General features: G+C 46.5%; 1 long non-coding RNA gene across 1 annotated transcript in view; it reads right to left on the bottom strand.

The window, feature by feature from the left end:
- LOC109284680 (uncharacterized) overlaps positions 1 to 19,814 on the bottom strand; it is a 421,234-nt gene that overhangs the window by 235,303 nt on the left and 166,117 nt on the right. Inside the window, exon 3 of the long non-coding RNA XR_002092233.2 lies at positions 18,756 to 18,922. This is a non-coding gene — a long non-coding RNA (uncharacterized LOC109284680). The remainder of the gene's footprint in view (positions 1 to 18,755; positions 18,923 to 19,814) is intronic.

The raw sequence follows: 19,814 nt of genomic DNA, 5'->3' as shown, positions 1-19,814 counted from the left end.
AAGCAGCTGACTGAGGGCTTCCACCACACCAATTGCATAAGAGTAAATTTACCTCACATATAACAATTTTTTGGTATAAAAAGGGTCATCATATAAGAGCAAATTCGCATATACAGAACCCGCATAAAGCAAGGGAAACCTGTATTCTCTACATTACTCATAATTATTTAAGAGCTTTATCTGGAAAAACCTGGTACCAAAAACAGTGCACTTTCAGTTCTGATTTTAAATGACATAAAACGTCATGTTTATAATTTGTGCGTGCCCATGGAAGTGGCTCGTTTGATGCCTGACCATATATCAGCAGTCTTTTCTGCCCATGTACAGGGGGGCTGGACACAATGATCTGTAATGTCCCTTCCAGCCCCTAACAGCTATGAAACTGTCTTTGCACATGGGATTTTGGGCTCCGGAAAAAAAATCAGGCCATCAGTGTATCATACCCATAAAGGCACCAGCTTCAAGTAGCTAAGAGAACACAGACTACTCAGAAACTCCATGAAGGTCAGGGAAAGATAAAGACAAATAATAAACTAAATGAACTCTTCAGAGAATTAAAAGCCATACAGGAATGCAAATCTTCAGTACCCCTGTGTTTTTAAGGGCATATGTGGCTTCAAATCCAGGCACAATGTCTGTCTTCATACAAAAGGGATCCCCAGTACCATTCATACTGTTTCCGGACCTGCTAGAAACAGTGGAAGCCAATGGGAGAATGAAAAAAGTCCACAAGAATATTGCTGAAAAGCCACAGTAAGACTCAGCTCAAACTCTTGTTAGAACATGGAATTACAACATGAAAAATAGGACAGAAATAAAACATGCGAGTTAGAGTCACAGAGGCAGTGAATCCCATTAACAAAAATCCTTCCTAAAGGACTAAAACCTGCTAAAAAAATCATATTGTCTGGGCACTGCACCAAACCTTCCAAGATGTATAGTAGAACATTTTAAACTAAGGAGCTGGTAAAGATATTACTCATTTTGAAGGAAAAAAATTCACTGCATGAGAAAAGAACATGAAAGAGAAAGCAGATCTGTTAAAAGAATACATTTTGCACATACCAAATCCATTTATTCCATTTAGACTGTCCTTTGAAGCTATAGAGCTTTCCTACATTATCAGAGTGCCTGGCAAAGGGACACTGTACACCTGTTAGGTAAATGTAGGAGATTTTTTTGAGCCACCCAGTTATGCCTTCAACATGCTTTTACTTCACTGATAAGAGATGAGACAAGAACTCGTAGTGCAAGAGCTAGTTCCTCTCCACCTGCAATCATCAGTTTACATGACATTGCAAATGACATAGCTAAAACATCAAGCCTCCAGTCAGCTTGGCAGACCTTACTTGGCATGATAAGGACCTCAAGTCTCCCAATTCTTTCCCTAAGAGGAAGAATTCAATATATACCAACACTTCTTTTTGTATTAGTTTGATTTTGTCTATCCACAAGACTGATGCAGCACAGGCAATGATCATGCACATTTTCAAGTAAGATGAATTTAAAATGAAGTGGAAAAAAATGCAAAAGAACTTATCTGTTACATAAATAACACAAATAGATTACAAAGGCACTAATCACCAATGTTCTTACCAATCACCTGTCCAAAGAAACAGTCAAAGTGTAGTTATCCTAGCTTCCCAGATTACCTTCAGCAGCTAATCCCATTGGTTTTAAGAAGAACCCAAATTGAACCATAGGGAGATAGCTGTTTCACTGGCTGTGAAAATGCAACAATCATGCTATGGTAATTGTAGCAACTGTTAACAATGCACAATAACAATTCAAATACATAAGTTTAAGACAGGAAGTGAAGAATAACATTGTAAACAGATGAAAGTACAGAGGGGATTTAGGAGGGGTATCTGAAATAGAATTTGTCTTAGATAAAAGCTATACTTATTTTTATGACAAAAAAAAACATGGAATCTTTAAAAGCCAAAAACGAGCAGGACTTCAGCTTTATTCTTTTCTTGCAAAAGACTGCATCTCTACTGGTACAGTGTCCCTTAGTACCAGGCTGGGACTCCATACCAATACTGATAGACAGACAATGTCACCTATCGAATTTTAAGAAGTGCCCATTCCCAAGTCTCCCACCAAGTACAGAGACAGTCGGGCCCCTTTCAGCTTAATGAGATCTCTTGATATGATTGAAACAATTTTTTTTTAAAAGTCTGCTAGCTGTACTATGACTTTCACAACCCTTTCATCCTTGTGAAGGGTTAATGTTATTTCCTAAGGCTCCTAAATATCACAGACAAGGTTCACCAACTGTTTAAGCAAATAGCTGAGTTTAAATGTTTTTGTTCTTCGAAGTCTCAGGGAGACTTTCTCTGTACAGGGGTCATTAAGCAAGACAAATCCCAGGCAGCAGCCCCATGCCCCTCCCAGGCCTCCCCCACCTTGACCCCTGGATTGCTCTGGGAATCTGACTTTAAATGACACTACCAGCTGAGATGTAATGGGTGTTGGAGCAGTAGCAGTTTCCTGTGTAGCAGGAACCTGAATATACAGGAATGTGGGAAGACTCCAGCGAGCCTCCTTAAGCAGCTAGAGTGGGCTGGGAACTGGAGAACAGATAAGGGATGCCCTTTCCTCCTCCACCCACTTCAGAAGATAAGCATCATATGCCTCAGACATCTTGTCCACTGATCTGGGCTTTTCAACGTGTCTCAGTATCTCTGACTCTTACCTTCCTTCCTCTGCTCCCATCCACACCCCCTGCTTAATGAGCCAGTCAGTGCCAAATGATTGATAAGGAGAGAATAGTGACTGCAAGGGAGGGAGGAGCACAGACGTGTAAAGGCTTCACAGCCAGGAGACACCTGTCTCTTCCTGGAAGGAAACTCGGATAAGAGGCTCTCAGCTCCCAAGAAAGCAAACCTCTGTGTTTGAGGAGACAGGTGTGTTGCTTACTGATGGAGACAGAGGCTGTTTATTCTTCCCCAGACAGGGCTGGGCTCTAAAACTACCAACACAAAATCTGTTTGGAGACAAGAACAACAACTATATACAAATAAAAAGTTGAGACTTGTGAAATGCCTAGCTCAGTGCACTGCATCCAATTGGTATTGCTCAAGCAAGGCTAGACCCTCTCAAGTGAACTGAGAAAGGGTGGTTGTCATTGCTTGTATTAGAATAGCCCTAGAGGCCCCGCTGTGCTCAGTGCTTTACATACAGAGAGACTCCTTTCCCTGAAGAGATTCTAGTCTTCATGGGCAAAGCAGACAAGGGGTCAGAAAGGAAACAGAAACATAAAGAAAGGAAGTCACTTACTTAAAAATCACAGAGGAGGTCAAAGACAGAAGCTGAGCAGAGAACACAGATACAGGAGCCGTAGTCCATTGGTCTAGCCACAGGACTTCACTGCCTTTGAAAGATAAGTGCTTTAGTTCAAAATGATGACTATATTCCATATAGCATTTTACTCTAAACAATATCAAGACTTTGGAGCAGCCTGTTGGACAGCACTGAAATTTTGGCTAAGAGGATGTCTCAACCAAAGAGTTTCCTCTTTGGAAAAAGAGACTTGAGACCTGTAGACTCTGACTGCACTGGAGCAATTGTCCCCCAAATCCTATGCAATTCCAACACTGGTTGTGTCAAAACAATTCTAAGCCCACCGTGTAGTTGAGGCATTGGAGGATGCCCACCTCAGAGGCTGCCTGTCCCCCTCTCTCCCTGTCTTCCCCTGACCCCCTTTCTTTATTCTTCCACCTGAGGCCTTGGCTGATCAGGTCTTCCTTCTACATTCTCTTTAGGGTTCCTCAGTGTTAATTACACAGTCAGGGAGAATGCACACTTCACACCAAATGAACTAATACAGAAAACCATCTCCACCCTGATTCTGACTTGAAAAAAACAGAAGAGCATGAAGATACCCCAGTAACAATTCTGTTTAAGGACTGGGGTCTCCTTCTGGAACTGAGTCTGCTGGGTCGGGATGGGGGATAGAAAGGGGTTCAGGGTTTTTTTAAAAAAAAATAAGTAATGGGTGCAATAAATTCAGATGTTTTTTCTTTGGGGAAGGCAGGTGCCTGGTCCCTGGAGCTGTTCCTGAATTTCACTTTAAAACCACCTAAAAACTTTCTCCCCCTAGCTTGTCTCTCCCACAAGGTGAAGTACCAGTTTCATCTTTAAATCTGAGGCTCCCATGCTGATCAAGTGTTCATCTCTACTGACTAGAGGTGAGAAAACAGTCCAGAAAACACAAGAACCTTCCTTATCCCTTGTTCCTAAATCTGACTTCAGGGATCATGATGGGGCACGAGGGAAAAGGTGGTCCTTTGGGAATGCAGGGTCCATGCTGTTAGGGCCTTACAGGTCAACAAGCTTTACTCGTATATACCAGAAACACAGTGTTTCTGCTTCCAGCTGACAGCAGAGGAAGAAAAGTTGAAATATGGTAAAGAGGCTGGCCTTGACAAATTTCTAAGCAGATTTTGCATAAGTCAGACAAAAACTGAAGGTGGATTTTCTTCCATTTCACTACCACTTACCCACAAGGAGTTCCTTTCCCCCTTCTCGGAGGCAACTGGTACTGGCCTCAGGCTACAATAGGACTACACAGACCTTTATTGTGACTACATGTCGCAGTTCTGGTGCTGCAAAGTCTCCTGCATTTTTAATTGGCACCCAGACCTGTGCTGCATCCCTAGCCAGAACCAGAGCCATTCAAGGTCCAGCCATGCCTGTTACTGATGCTAATGACATAATGTGTTTGCTCTTCCCATGCCAGCCCACTCTTCGACTGCCTGGCAGCTTGCAGCTCTCCCCTGAGAGCTAGGACAGTCAACAATATAGTTGACAGTGGGGGGAGCGGGCTCTGTCTTGTGGGCCCCTCGTCCCTCAGTGCACAAACACCCTTCCTTGTTAGCTTGAATGTCTTTGCCGGCTGTGATTGACAGACTCCTGAATTATGAAAAGGCAGAGAGACCATTGGTGGAGCACAGAGGTATTTTTATCACAGTTTGTGTCCATCCCCCCACTATCCCCCCACCCCTGTCAGAGCAAGAATGCTTTTAAACAAGAAAAAAAAATCTATAGAGTCCTCGAAGGAACAATTTTTCTGCTCCTCTCAGCAGCCTGTCCTCAGCTTGGTTCCCCTTTCAATGGGCTGCTGGCTCCTAGCTGTCTGCTGATGGAAAGGATTAGCTACAGAGATGGCATGGGGAAGGGGAGAGGGAGGGGTCAAAGTTAGAGGGGAGTCTAGTCCCCAGCCCACCCCCACAATTTGCTTGCACTCAACCTCAGTCCCCAGCAAGAAGTGACTATAAACATAGCTTATTGCACCAAAGCCAGACTGCCAGTGCCAGGTGCTCCAAAATCACAGGGCAGGCTCCAAAAATTATAAGATTTTCTTTAAAAATCATGAGATAAAAAAAAACTTGAAAATATTTAGGGTTCTTTCTATTTTCATCATGGGTCTTAAGCCTTTGGCATCCATATTTTCAAGGTTTTCTTCTCAAATATGAAAACTAGGCCTTACCCTTTAAAAGCAAAACTACTAAGGTTTTGAATTTTCAAATTCAGTTCTCTAAAGTTACACATCATATTTTGGAATCTAAATAAAGTGTCATTTATTCTCCAGGCTGCTGGGTACTCTCACCTTCCAATGACTTCCTTTGGAAACTGTCATTTTAGAAATTAGGATACCTGGATATGAATTTAGGACTCTAATTTTAGGCAAGAAGGTTTGGAAATTGTGCTTAAAGTTCTAATGTAATCAGGTGTACAGGAATTTGGAGTAAAAAAATAAAAAACCCCACACCAAATATTGTGGTATTCCTGATGAAATCAAAAGAGCTGGCAGGACTGCTAAAGCATTTTGTGAATGATCAAACCTTTCTATGTGATCCAATATTTCCCTTTCACCCTCCTGTCCCACCTGAGGTCAGAATCAGTCCTATTACATTATACCTTCTTCCCTGCAAAGAATGGCAAACTGTAAATCCTCCCCTAATCTTTTGCCCAGTTTGAAAAATATATGTACACTTTCAACTTTGCTTCTGTCCTTCAAAAATGCTCCCAGACCTGAGTTTAGTGACTTTTTCCAGCACAGAAGGCATATGATGCAGCGCATTTCTTGTGAGGACTGAAATTTATTGCATAGGAAAGCAGGTGTGTAACATGATAGACAGGAGTACTGTACTGATCCCAAGCATGTGATGTGGTGCACTAGTAGCCAGGCTGCCCTGGAGAAAGTGTTGGACAGGGAAAGAGTCAGCCTTCTTTCTTGGAGTTAATGGAACCTGATTTTGATCTGTCTTAATGTACTGGAAATTAGAAGCAATTGCACTAAAATCTACAAAGTTCCAATCAATCTTAAAAATCATGTAAGAGGAGGATCAGACCCAGTCCATATTACTTGCTGCATCCAAAAATTGTAACTCACTGGGCACGTCTACACGAAATGCGTTGATGCAACTTAGCTGAATTTACTGTGCAGTACGGGCATGTGTCTACATGTGCACACCCTTACTGCACAGTAAAACTGGCTAATCATGACTAAATTTGATACCTTCAAATGCAGGTATCAAATGTAGTTGTGATTAATTAATGCGTAGTAAAGTACGCGTAGACATGACGCAGCACTAAGTTTAGTGCTGGGTCTACCCAGCCACTTGGGGGCTGGCCTGAGCCCAGCACCAAGGCTCTTGGCTGGGAGCCTCTCCTGCCCCAGGCCTGAGCTGCCTCTGTGGCAGCCCCTAGCTGCATGCTATAAAAGCCTGCAAACATTTTGTGCCCTGAGGAACATACACCAGGATCCTAAAGGAGTCTGTGCACTCCACAGGAGCACTGAAGGCTGCCTCTGCCTGCGAGCCAGAGCTGCTGCCCGGCCACTGCAGGGCTACACAAGTGCCAGGGCACCCCCTTTGGGACAGGTCGGTGTTGAAAGGGGCTGCAGCCTGCTGCACCCCCGGCCAGCCCTGATACCTGGTCAGCACTGCTTGCTGGCTGCCTCTGGCAGCAGGGCCAGCGCCAGCTCCCTGCTGCTCACCCCCAGCACCCTGCCCTGTCACCGTAGGTGCTGTAGGGCATTGCCGCAGCCATGCAGCTTCCAGTCCTCTGTTGTGCCCCTGCGCTGGGCGCTGCTGGCAGCTGCCCAGGGCCAGCAACACTAGGACAGCCATGTGGGGACCCAGAGAGTTGGCATGGGACATGATGTCATCCACATCCTTCCCGTCAAGGTCTGGCCCCACCCATGTGCACATGCCCATGCTCATGCCTTCCACCTCAGGCCCCAACTGGAGCCTGGAGAAAATTAGGGACCTTTTAGTGGTACAGAAGCCCAGAGGCAGTTCACGCAGAGCAGGCACTCAAACACCAACATTTATGAGGTTCTGTCAGGCCTCAGGATGTGGGAGTGAGGGCACTCCTGGTTGGCATGGCAGCGCTGCATAAAGATCAAGGCCTTGCAGGCACAGTGGGTGGCTGTGAACGACCACTAGACCATGCCCTTTATGCAACAGCTGACCAACATTTTGGCACCCTGGGACCTAGGCTCCAACCCTGCAGTTTTTACCAGCAGAAGTGACCTAGTTTCATAGTTGGTAGGGTTGGAAGGGACCTGAGCAGATCATCAAGTCCAACCCCAGAAAAAGTACTGGGGTCAAACGACCCCAGCGAGGTGTTATTCTAACCTCCTCTTAAAGGTGCCCAGGGGAGGAGCCAGCACCACTTCTCTTGGAAGTTAGTTCCAGATCCTAGCTGCCCTGACAGTGAAGTAGCACCTCCTGATGTCTAGTCTGAATCTACCCTCTGCCAGCTTGTGACCATTATTTCTAGTCACTCCTGGGAGCGCTCAGGGAAACAGGGACTCTCCCAATACCTGTTGGTCCCCTCTGACTAGTTTGTAAATGGCCACTAGATCCCGCCTCAGCCTTCTCTTGTGAAGGCTGAACAGGTTCAGGTCCCTTAGCCTCTCCTCGTAGGCCCTGCCCTGCTGCCCCCTGACCATGCGAGTGGTCCTCCTTTGGACCCTCTCAATGCTGTCCACATCCCTTCAGAAGTGCGGCGCCCAAATCTGGACATAGTACTCCAACTGCGACCTGACCAGTGTCGCGTAGAGGGGGAGGATCACCTCCTTGGACCTGCTTGAGATGCATCTATGGATGCATGACAAGGTGTGCTTGGCCTTACTGACCGCATCCCCACATTGTTGGCCCATGTCCTTTTTGGCATCAGTAATGACTCCAGATCCTTTTCTGCCTCTGTACTGATGAGAAGGGAGTTCCTCAGCCTGTAGGTATGCTGCTGGTTCTTCATCCCCAGGTGCAGTATCCTGCACTTGTCAGTGTTGAAACCCATCCTGTTCTCATCTGCCCACCCCTGTAACATGTCTAGGTCCAATTGCAGCCTATTCCTCCCTTCTAGCGTGCCCACATCCCCCGACATCTTCGTGTAGTCAGCAAACTTGAATAGGGTGCTTTTTACCCCCTTGTCCAAGTCACTGATGAAGATGTTGAACAGGGCAGGTCCAAGGACCGAGCCCTGGGGGACCCCACTGCCCACATCCCTCCAGGTCAAAAATGACCCATCCACTACCAGAGAAGGGGCTGTCAGGTGCTCAGCACCCCACCTCACCCAGCTACCCAGCTGCTATGTCCACTAGCAGCTTGGGGAGCCCTGGCCTATGGTTGCCTTGGCCACTGCATAGCCCTAGACTCTGCCATGAGGAGTGGTCAGCCATGTCATCGCCAGTCACCAGCAGCACCAGCACCTCTGGGGGGGGGTGGAGCCTGGCAGGGCACCAGCCCACAGCACACCATGGGCTACAGATGTTAGGTGCAGCCAGATGCCATCACCAACAGGGAGGCCCATGCTGAGGCACTAGCCACACCATCCCCGAACATGTGGTAAGTCCTGCACAGGGGGAGCCTCCCCACCCCAGTCCCCACCCCTCCCCTGGCTCCCATCCCCACCCAATCTGCCTGCATTCCCCTGGCCCTGGGTCCCTCCCCCCCAGTACACACACAGAGCATGCAGAGAAGTGGAACACAGTTCAAAACTTTATTCAGTAGCCTATATCCCCACAGTTGGGCAGGCACAGACCTCTTACACCCTAAAGAAGGCACTGATGTCCTCCTCAGCAACAGAGAGCAGGGACATGTAATGCTGCCACAGGTAGCACTCCAGACAACAGCAGAGGTTGTGGGGCAGCCTGGGCTTGCCCCTTGGGCTGTCATAGCTCAGAGTCCCAAACCAGGAGCATAGGTGTGCCCAGGGCACAAGGAGGATCAGCAGCAGCAGGGCATAGTGGCTTGGGCACCCCTCCACCTGCACAAACAGCTCAATGCGCACCACACATGCAGATGAGGCATGCTCAGGGCACAGCAGTGGCACTGGGGGAGGCCAGCCCCAGGATGCCTCCCCAGAGAGGCCCCCAGTGGGGAGGTTGGGAGCATGGCCAGCCTCTTGCTCCAGTTATCCAGGAGCCCTGTGCACCCCAAGCAATGGGAAAGGAGTCCCCCTACCAGACAAGCCCCTGCAACTTGCTTGCTGGAGTCTCAGGGACTGTGCTAGGTCTCCCTATGGCAGGGGGTTTTCTTTTCCACCCCTTCCCCCCTCCACTGTTCCCCCAGTAGAGTTCCTGGTGCAGCAAAAAGTGGTGCAGAGAACTCGCATTGCTGCTGCCTGCAGCTGGGGGAAAGGAGCCCCCCAGCTAGGCTGCAGTGCACCATCGGGCCAGCAGCTTGGGGACAGAAACCCCCCTTCTCATGCCCTCCCCCTCCAGCCAGGCTGTGACTCACAGCTTGCCAGGATCAGAGGCTGTCACTGACTCAGGTAAGTCGCAGCCAAGGGGGCAAGGTTGGCCCAGCACAGGCAGAGCAGAAAGGTTCTGCCCAAAGAGAGCCTGCCTCCCTGCACAGGGCCCCTGGGATGCCAGCAAATGAGACCTAGCTTAACACGTGATGAATGTGGCACAGATGTTTAAAAGGCATTCTAACCTAAAGCACTTCAGTCTGATTGCACATCCCTCAAGTCTTAAATTAAGGGGCAGACAGAAGTGACAATTTTCACCTGATCTGGCCTCAAAAAGTAGCACATAGCTGTGACCAAACACAAGTGCACAGCTACAGACAACTTCAAAAATGGCCACTCAGATGAAAATCTGACCCATCACTGCATGAGGTATCAGATAAGGATGTTTCAAAACATGAACAGCGTGTGCCCCCAGCAGCTGGGGGGGGGGGGGGCACAGCTGCAGCGGCGCCAGCTGCCGGAGCACAACAGCGGCAGTAGGAGCCCAGCGATGGTGAGCAGGGAGCTCTCGCAGATGCTGCCAGCACTGTCAGCAGTGGGAGGGAGGTGGGGGGCGGCGGTAGCGAGCACTGACCAAGGGTCAGTGACCACCTGCAGGCACTACTGGCAGCAGCAGCAGCGGCCAGATGCGATTATGGACTGCCCTTAGATGCTGCCAGCAGCCTTTTTGCCGGGGGTGCACCACCATATGCAGGGGGTGAATGTGCACCCGCGTGTACCGCCTACATGTGGCCCATTTCAAAATGTAGCATCTTTTGTAACGTGTCTGCAGAGCTTTCAGCCTGCTGTTGTTTTCAGAATGGGAGGAGGGAAAGGGAATAGAGGGAGTTCAGTCTGGGATTTTCAGCCCCCTGCCCCTCAGGAGAGTGGAGCAGGGGTATTGGAGCCCCACCCCCACAGTAGGAGGGCTCCAATTCACCCACCCCACCCTTCAGCACTGGATGGAAAACCTGAAGAACAATCTCCATCCACTATTTTCCCCCCTCCCATTCTAAAGACAGCAAGCAGTGGCAGAGAGCCATACCCATTACTGTAGGAAACTGGCTGAAAACCCCCAGCCCCAGCTATATTCCCCACCAGCCAACAGTGAACTTCTGTTTGGTCTGGGGTAATGTTGTAACTCAGAATGCTTTGTAGAATTCATTCTGAGTTCCAGCTGGGAGCTGCACATGTGTCTGCCACCCTAGAGTGAAATGCAGCATTTTTAAAGCCCTTTAAGCACCACGAATATTTGCTCTGTTACAACTTTAAAAGTACTTTTTGTGCACTTAGTGAGTGTTAAGTGTAACATACCTAGCCAAATGTTCCTGCATGAAGCTTGGATAGGCAATTAGCCATAAAATCCATGGTAGATTATAGTGACCTACATGAAAGGCACTACAGCTTAGAAAACTGACTCTTAAGAGCTGAATCTGGACTGGATTTTCTGTACATTATGCAAGTGAACACACAGGCTTCCAGTTCTCAGGGCAAAGTCAAAAGAGCTTTCCTCTTACCTATGCTTCATCCCAAACCCTCTCTCTCATTCACACACCACAAGTATTTGGTTCAGAGATCCTTTAAGCCTCAATTAAAAGGCTGAGTAATTTAGGTTAGAACTCAGGCTCTCTTAATTTAAGCCAGAACCCACCTACTTTTCAGTGGAATTGCAGGAGAGATTACTCAAATGCTGGTAATAAAACTCCAAAGCCTTCCTGCAGTTTTCCCTGAAGGACAGTAAATTTCTCCAACAAGAGACCAGGAAAAAATCCTAGAGCATCTTGGCTAGAGTTACCATATTTCCAGTTCCAAAAAAGAGGACACCTGTCATGCAGGGGGGTGGAGGTATATGATTGTGGGAGGCAGTGATATGCTGATGCCCTGCCCCTGCCCATTCTATCGCCCCTCACTCCCAAGCCACAGCCCCCCATTACCCCCACTGCTGCCCCCCACTTCCGACCTGAAGACTGCTGGACTACTGAACACCTTCCCCCAGCACCAGCAGGCACCCCTACCACACACACACCCAGCCCCTCTACACACCCCTGCCACACACACCCCACCCCAGACAGTCCCCAAACCCTGGCCCTCTGCCCCCCGCCCCACACAGACTTACCTGTATCTAGCTACTGGGGCTGCTCTCACCCCCTGCCTGGCTGCATACTAGCCATGTGGTGTGCACCCTGCCTCCAGTCACCCTCCCCCCAGCCCCAAGTAGCTCCCTGCTAGGGCAAACCAGGAAAAATGTCAAAGCTGAGATGAACAAAATCCTGGATCATATTTTTAAAAACCACTTAAACAGAGATGGGAGGACCCAAAAACAGGACATGTCCAGGAAAACCTGGATGCATGGTAACCCTAATCTTGGCACAAAGGACAATGAGCAAAAGCAAGAACATTAATATGGGTATGAAGTTGCTATAAGAAGGCTCACAGCTAGGTTAGTGTCATAATCAGCTCTAAATTGTCTGGGTTAACTATGCAATGAAGACATACCCTTAATGACTTGTTCAGTGTCATCTGGCAAGTCATCAGCAGAGCCAGAAATAGAAAGCAGAAGCCCAGACTCCAAAGCCTATACCTTAAACACAAAGCCATCCTTTCTTCCTAATGTGCTGTTTTTTATTTTGTAGGACTGCTAGATGAAACAATTAAGAGTGGACAAGTGGTGGCCTCTTTAACAAGACACTCCAGCAAAGCTTTGAAAAAAGAATTCTGGTACTGAAATCATTCAGCAGTTTAGCAAAGGGCGGTTAGCTCTGGTAACCATGCTATAAGCCACCAGTTGTTCTGACCATTACAGTCTTCACTCTAATATATATGCAACAGCTTTTCAAAGTCTGTCACAATAAGATTACATTGCTGAATCAGCTATTTTTGCAGATTTACAGGCAAACCTGTAATTTGATAGACAGAGACGTACTAAGATGAGGTTTTCATAAAGGCCAGTTGGGAACCTTCTTCCGGTTTAAAGGCGGCAGGAATTAAGGGCCTGATTCCAGTTCGTGCCTTTGACATTTTCTTCTTTAGTCGCAATCGCATACATACACGCTGGGTGCTTTTATATTTATTTCCCAGTGGTGTAAAAAGTCAGCTTCTCACCCATTTTAAGCATACAAGCACAAGTAGGCCAAGGCCTATCTTCCTGTTTTAAGAAGTGAAAGCGCTAGGGCAGACAGCCAGAGGACTTAATATAGTCTCAGATCTAAATATAACAACAATAACACGGCTCCAGTCTGATCCTACAAAGAAAAGTTTGAAAAAAAAAAAAGCAATTCTTCACAAATTACGAAAACAATAAAGGTCCCTTTCAAGTGTCAAGTAATATTCTTAGCCAGCCTGCAACACCTAAATCAAGAGAGAGGTTGTTAAAATGGCATAATACCAGGAAACTCGCCTACAGGGCCTACTTCCTCCTTGGAGACTCCAGCCTGGAGTACAGGAGTCAGTGTGCTGGTGAGGGAAGGCGGGGGGAAGGGGGAGTCGAGATGCGACCAAAGCACCTCTGCAAGGAAAGTCAGAGCTGGACATCAACACCAAAGCACCTAGATCTGAGATGATATGATAGATCCAGCCTTCCTGGCCTGAGAGTCCGAGTCACATCAATAGCCTCTTTAATCCTTTCCCACCCAACATTTCCTGACACCGTCTGCAGGAATCAACAAGTTCAAACCCAGGACAGAAAATTAGCACTGGCACACAATACAGCCAAGTGATAACGTGGCTGTATTTATAGCACAGAGGCAGCCCCCCTCAGAGGAGTTATTAAAGATCCTGGTGAGAAGAAAACAGAGCTAGAAAACAGTTATTCAAGTAAGTTAAAGATACACCTGAACCCTCCCTTCCTCTCCCCACCCCTCTCTGAGGTCATACCATCACAATATAGTCTCCGAAGTGAAGGACATTCCTCCTGGACACTCTGATAGGAAAAGTGTGAACAACAAAAGCCCATTGTTAACAGGGAGTGTTGGTGCCACTTAGACCCTTGTTAAGTTCCCCAGAGGATGTGGCTTGCATTATGCAGGCTTAAAAATAAAGGGCATTAGGACAGGGGACAAACAAATAATGAAATCATTTCCATTTGCCTAAACAAGAAAAGGGCTTGCCCAGCAGGGTAAGCGGTAACAGCTGGGTGTTAGCAGCATCCCCACTAACCTCTGCCTTGCAGCTCCCAGCTCCTCCACATCCAGTGTTTCCCAGCTGATTCTCACATTAACTTAATTGTGCTGCCATTTACTTGAGCTCTGACTCACAAGCAGCTTTCGATGGTTTACTCAGGCCAGTATCATGTCATCAGAAGAATTCACCCCTTTACTTTTATGTCAGAATTTGTATCTTAAAGTTTGCCCCTTCTGTCTCCATGATTAACCAAATATAGAGCCCTGGAGCCATAAAACTCCCTTAAGGGAAGAGAATATGCCTTTTTAAAAGAACTATGTAGCCTTCAATAGAATTAAGTCACTAAGGCAAAAGAGATTTTTAAAAGAATATCTTCCTGCATTTTTCATGCTATTTATTTGTAATCAACTTGCTTCACTCAAGTTAGCCTGGCTTGAATGAGAGCAGCATCTGTGGCACATTTCCTAGGTTTTTAAACCACAGTAAACTGAGCCCATGTATAGATTCTTTCTTGTTGAATTGTGGGACAACTTCTGACCTTTCAGGCACACAGAGGGAATTGTGAGAAGATGCTGCATGATCAAAGGTATTTGAGTAGAGCTGCATCACCACTACAGTGGTTGTGCAAGGAGCTGGTAGGTTGTATTAACTTAAACTTTAGCCTCTCTGACAAGCCAACTGGATAGAAAAGCACAACCACAAATAAATTAAGGGGTTTGGGGTGTGGATGTGGCTCAAGTGAGGTGCAACACTTGAGGAACAATGAAAATTAACTTTGCAGTGAAAACAAGCCCTTACAAGGCTAGTACAAATGACATCTCTGTTACAGCCAAATCATGTCATTAAAGGTTTGTGGTCACCACTAAAATGTCAATTTTACCAGCATCCTCCTAAATACTTACCTCATGTCATACCACTAAATTGCAATATTCCTTGCCTGATGTCATATACTGCTATTGGAATACCAATGTAGCAACTTTTGTGATTTTACTGTGTCTATTTCTTAAAGTGTCAGTTCCCCAAGTCATATGATTACATAAGAATGTCAACCTTAATTAAAAAGTTTCTAACTCTCGATAATTTAAGATGAATCCTTAAAACAAACTTGAAAATCTCAGAAGTCAGAAGGCAAATATAAAGAAATCCCAATGTTTATACATACCCACAAGTTCTTTATATATAAATACATGCGTGTAATATATACACATTATTTTTAAGTTAATCTTATGGTTTTGGAGAGACTGACTCGTGGGTCTTGATTATAGGGTTACCATATTTCCAGTATTAAAAAACAGGACACCTGTGGTTGGGGGGAGGGGGGGGGAAGAGGAATATGGAGAGGGGAATATGATTGGGGGCAGTGATATACCTGTGCCCTGCCTTTGCTCCTCATTCCTAAGCCACAGCATCCCCAGCCCTGCTGCTGTCTCTCACTCCCAACCCACAGCCCCTAGCCCTGCCAGTGCCCCTCACTCCTGACCTGCAGCCCCTGCCCCCACAGTTCTGCTGCCCATGCAGTGCATATGTGTGCACATGCACATACACTCTCTCTGTCATTGTGTCTCTTTTACAAGCTTCCAGGGCCTGCGCACAGAGCACATAATCCCCTGACAGCCAATCACTTTGCCCAGCTGCTCCCAGCCCCAAGCAGCCAAGATGGAAGTGCCTGGGAAATGCAGAGGCAGAACAAAAACCCAGACAATCACTTGCATTTTAAAAACCCTCCCAGCCAGGAGGACAGGGGGCCAAAAAAGAGGACATGTCCAGGAAAACCCAGCCATATGTTAACCCAGTTTTTAAATGCCTGAGGTTAGCAATAATATCATGCTAAGGTGCCAAACTGGCTCAGTGAGTTTACATAGGTGTGCACTAGTTGTATGGTAGGACCAGTGCTGGGTCATGTACAAACATTCACTTTCTTCTGAGAGAATCACTGCTGTCCCAGGAGAAACCACAAGTGTACAGAACAGATGTTCAGGATGTTTCTACCCAGAGTAAGATGGCTAATCTAGAAGAAAAATAACTTGGGAACAACCAGGGTTAAATCACTCCCAGGCAAGTTTCTCCTGGGAGAGCAAATGCCTGTGCACATTATCAGGAAGTTCTGTATCCATAGAATCATAGAAAATTAGGGTTGGAAGGGACCTCAGGAAGTCATCTAGTCCAACTCCCTGCTCAATGCAGGACCATCCCCAACTAGATCATCCCAGCCAAAGCTTTGTCTACCCTCTTAGTATGAAAATTATTTCTAATATCTAACCTAAATTTCACTTGCTGCAACTTGAGACTGTTGCTCCTTGTTCTTTCATCTGCAACCACTAAGAACAGTCTAGCTCCATCCTCTTATAATCCCCCCTTCACATAGTTAAAGGCTGCTATTAAGTCACCTCCCACTCTTCTCGTCTCTAGACAAGAAAGTTTTCTCAGTCTTTCCTCGTAAGTCTTGTCCCCCAGCCCTCTCACCATTTTTGTTGCCCTCCGCTGGACCTGTTCCAATTTATCCACATCCTTGCTGTAGTGGGGGCCCCAAAAGTGAACACACTACTCCAGATATGGCCTAACCACTGCTGAATAGAGGGGAATAACCACTTCCCTTGACCTGCTGGCAACGCTCCTACTAATGCAACCCAGTATGCCATTAGACTTCTTGGCAACAAGGGCACACTGTTGGCTCATATTCAGCTATTGTCCACTGTAACCCCCAGATCCTTTTCTGCAGAGTTGCCGCCCAGCCAGTCAGCCCCCAGCCTGTACTACTGCATGGGATGTTCCATCCTAAGTGCAGGGCTTTGGTCCTTGTTGAACCTCATGATATTTCTTTTGGTCTAATCCTCCAATTTGTCACAGTCACTCTGAATCCTGGCCCTACCCTCCAGCTCTATACCATCTTCCAGGTCATTGATGAAGACATTGAACAAAACCATCCCCAGGATCAACCCCTGGGGCACTCCACTTGATACCAGTTGGCAACTAGACTTCAAGCCATTGATTACTACTCTCTAAGCCCAATGTTCCAGCCAGTTTTCTATCCACCTTACAGTCCATTCATCCAGCCCATACTTCCTTAGCTTATCTGCAAGAAGGTTGTGGGAGACTGTATCAAAAGCCTTGCTGAAATCAAGGTATATTACATCCACTGGTCTCCCCACATCCACAGAGCAAGTCACCTCATCATAGAAGGCAATCAGGTTGGTCAGGCATGACTTGCCCTTGGTGAATCCATGCTGACCGTTCCTAATCACCTTCTTTTCTCCTCCAAATGCTTAGAAATGGATTCCTTGAGGATCTGCTCCATGATTTTTCCAGGGAATGAGGTGAGGCTGGCTGGTCTGTAGTTCCCTGGATCCTCCTTCTTCCCTTTCTTAAATATGGACACTATGTTTGCCCTTTTCCAGTCATCTGGGACTACTCCTGATTGCCATGAGTTTTCAAAGATAATGGCCAATGGCTCTGCAATCTCATCAGCCAACTCCCTTAGCACCCTTGGGTGCACACCATCTGGCCCCATGGACTTGTATATGTCCAGCTTTTATAAATAGTCCCTACCCTGTTCTTTCACCACTGTTGGCTGCTCACTTCTTCTCCAAACTTTGCTGCCTGGTGCAGTAGTCTGAGAGCTGACCTTGCCATGAAGACTGAGGCAAAGAAGGGATTGAGTACTTCAGTCTTATCTGCATCCTCTGTCACAAGGTTGCCTCCCCCATTTCAGTAAGGGATTCTCCTCTTGCTACCAACATACTTGCAGAAACCCTTCTTGTTACCCTTCATGTCCCTTCCTAGCACCAACTCCAATTGCGTTTTGACCCTCCTGACTTTATCCCTGCATGCCCAAGCAATGCTCTTATACTCCTCCCAATGTATTTGTCCAAGTTTCCACTTCTTATAATCTTCTTTTCTGTGACTTAGTTTACCAAAGATTTCCCTGCTAAGCCAAGCTGATCTTCTGACATACTTGCTAGTCTTCCTGCACATCAGGATGGTTTGTTCCTGCGCTCCCAGTAAGGCTTCTTTAAAGTATAGCCAGCTGTGTTAGACTCTTCTCTCCCTCAGTCTGGCTTCCCAGGGTATCCTGCCCATGAGTTCCCTAAGCAAGTCAAAGTCTGCTTTTCTGAAGTCCAGGGTCCTTACTCTGCTGCTCTCCACCCTTTCTTTCCTCAGAATCCTGAACTCAATCATCTTATGGTCACTGCTGCCCAAGTTGCCATCCACTACTTCATTCTCCACCAATTCTTCCCTGTTTGTGAGCACCAGGTCAGGAAGAGCATGGCCCCTAGTTGGCCGCTCCAGCACTTGCACCAGGCAGTTGTCCCCAGCACTCTCCAAAAACTTCCTAGATGGCCTGTGCACTGCTATATTGCCCTCCCAGCAGATGTTAGGGTGATTGAAGTCCCCCATGAGAACCAGGGCCTGTGATTGGGAAACTTCCATTAGCTGGCTGGAGAAAGCCTCATCCACCACTTCGTCCTGGTCTGGTGGTCTACAGCAGACACGTATCACAACATCACCTGCATTGCTCTCCCCAGAGACTCTCAATAGGCCTATTTCCAGTTTCATACTGGAGCTCTGAGCAATCACATGGCTCTTTTACATAAAGTGCAACTCCTCCTCCTCTTCTCCCCTGCCTGTCCTTCCTGAACAGTTTGTACCCATCCATGACAGTGCTCCAAGCATGACAGCTCCTTCCAAGCCTCTTTTATTCCAATCATATCATAGCTCCATGACTGTGCAAGGACTTCCAATTCTTCCTCCTTGGTTCCCATGCTCTGTGCATTTGTGTACAGGCACCTAAGGTAAGTAGTCAATTGCTCTGTTTTTTCAGGATATAAGATAACACATCCCCTGTTGCCCCCTTGTTCTTCCTCCAGGTCTCCCACTTTCCCACTTACCTCAGGGCTTTGGTCTCCATCCACCAGTGAACCTAGTTTAAAGCCCTCCTCACTACCACATATGTACTATTGATAATGAGGGCACAAGGTTGTTGCTGATGCAGTGAGCCCATGCTGGAAGCAGTTGGTTTGTAGCTCATCAGGCATGCTGTTTTCCATTCCTGTGCCTTTAAAACAAAATAAAATGAATATTTACCACAATAGACTATTTGTGAAGGGTATAGAAATTTGATTTCAGTCCAATCACAAACCACTAGTAAATCCCACATGCCATGTCTGTTTACATTTGATGTATGATTGCATATTTTAACATGTGGTTATTTCTAGCCATAATTGATTATCAGTAATCATGAAACAGCTGTCCGCTTCCAGCCTTAAAGTAAAATAATCCACAGCATTTGTTTTACACAAATCTATTCCCCAGGGTAATGCACCTTCCATGTGAAAAGGACAATACTTATAACTATAGGTTTACTATGATAACAACTGAAGAGACTGTCAGAGAGGGATCAACATTGTGTAGTCAGGTATGCTGTGTGACTGTGGGTAAACTCTTCTCAATCTTTCTACATTAGTTCCCCATTATCCCCATTAATTGTGAAACAAATAATGCTTACTTATTTACTTCACAGGGACAGCATCAGAATTAGTGTTACCATGCTTTGAATATGAAAATAGTTATATATATGCCGAATATTATTACTATTTTAGTTACTATTATAGATGTACAAGTGAAGAATGCTAATGTTGTGCAGCATACTGACTGCATACATACTGTGGTGTTAATTGTAAAAGCTCAGCTATGCTGAGCTGGACTTGTGGTGTGTATATGAGACATGAATGTCCCATCAGCTGCTCCACAGTCAAAAGCTTTACAAGAAGCACTGCTGCCCTAGGATGTGTTCTAAGGATGCTCTCAAGTGGTGCTTGGTACAAAATAACATGCTAGTTAATGGGCTGCTGACTGGCAGGAACCATGAGACAAGTAAAAGTCAGAAGTAGAACCATTTTGAATACATTTTGACAACATGCCAGTGTGTCAGAAAAACACATAAGGCA

The sequence above is a fragment of the Alligator mississippiensis genome, chromosome 10, assembly GCF_030867095.1.
Source record: "Alligator mississippiensis isolate rAllMis1 chromosome 10, rAllMis1, whole genome shotgun sequence".
Taxonomy (NCBI): domain Eukaryota; kingdom Metazoa; phylum Chordata; order Crocodylia; family Alligatoridae; genus Alligator; species Alligator mississippiensis.
The sequence above is the reverse complement of the archived record's forward strand: the minus strand, read 5'-3'. Positions and strand labels throughout refer to the sequence as shown.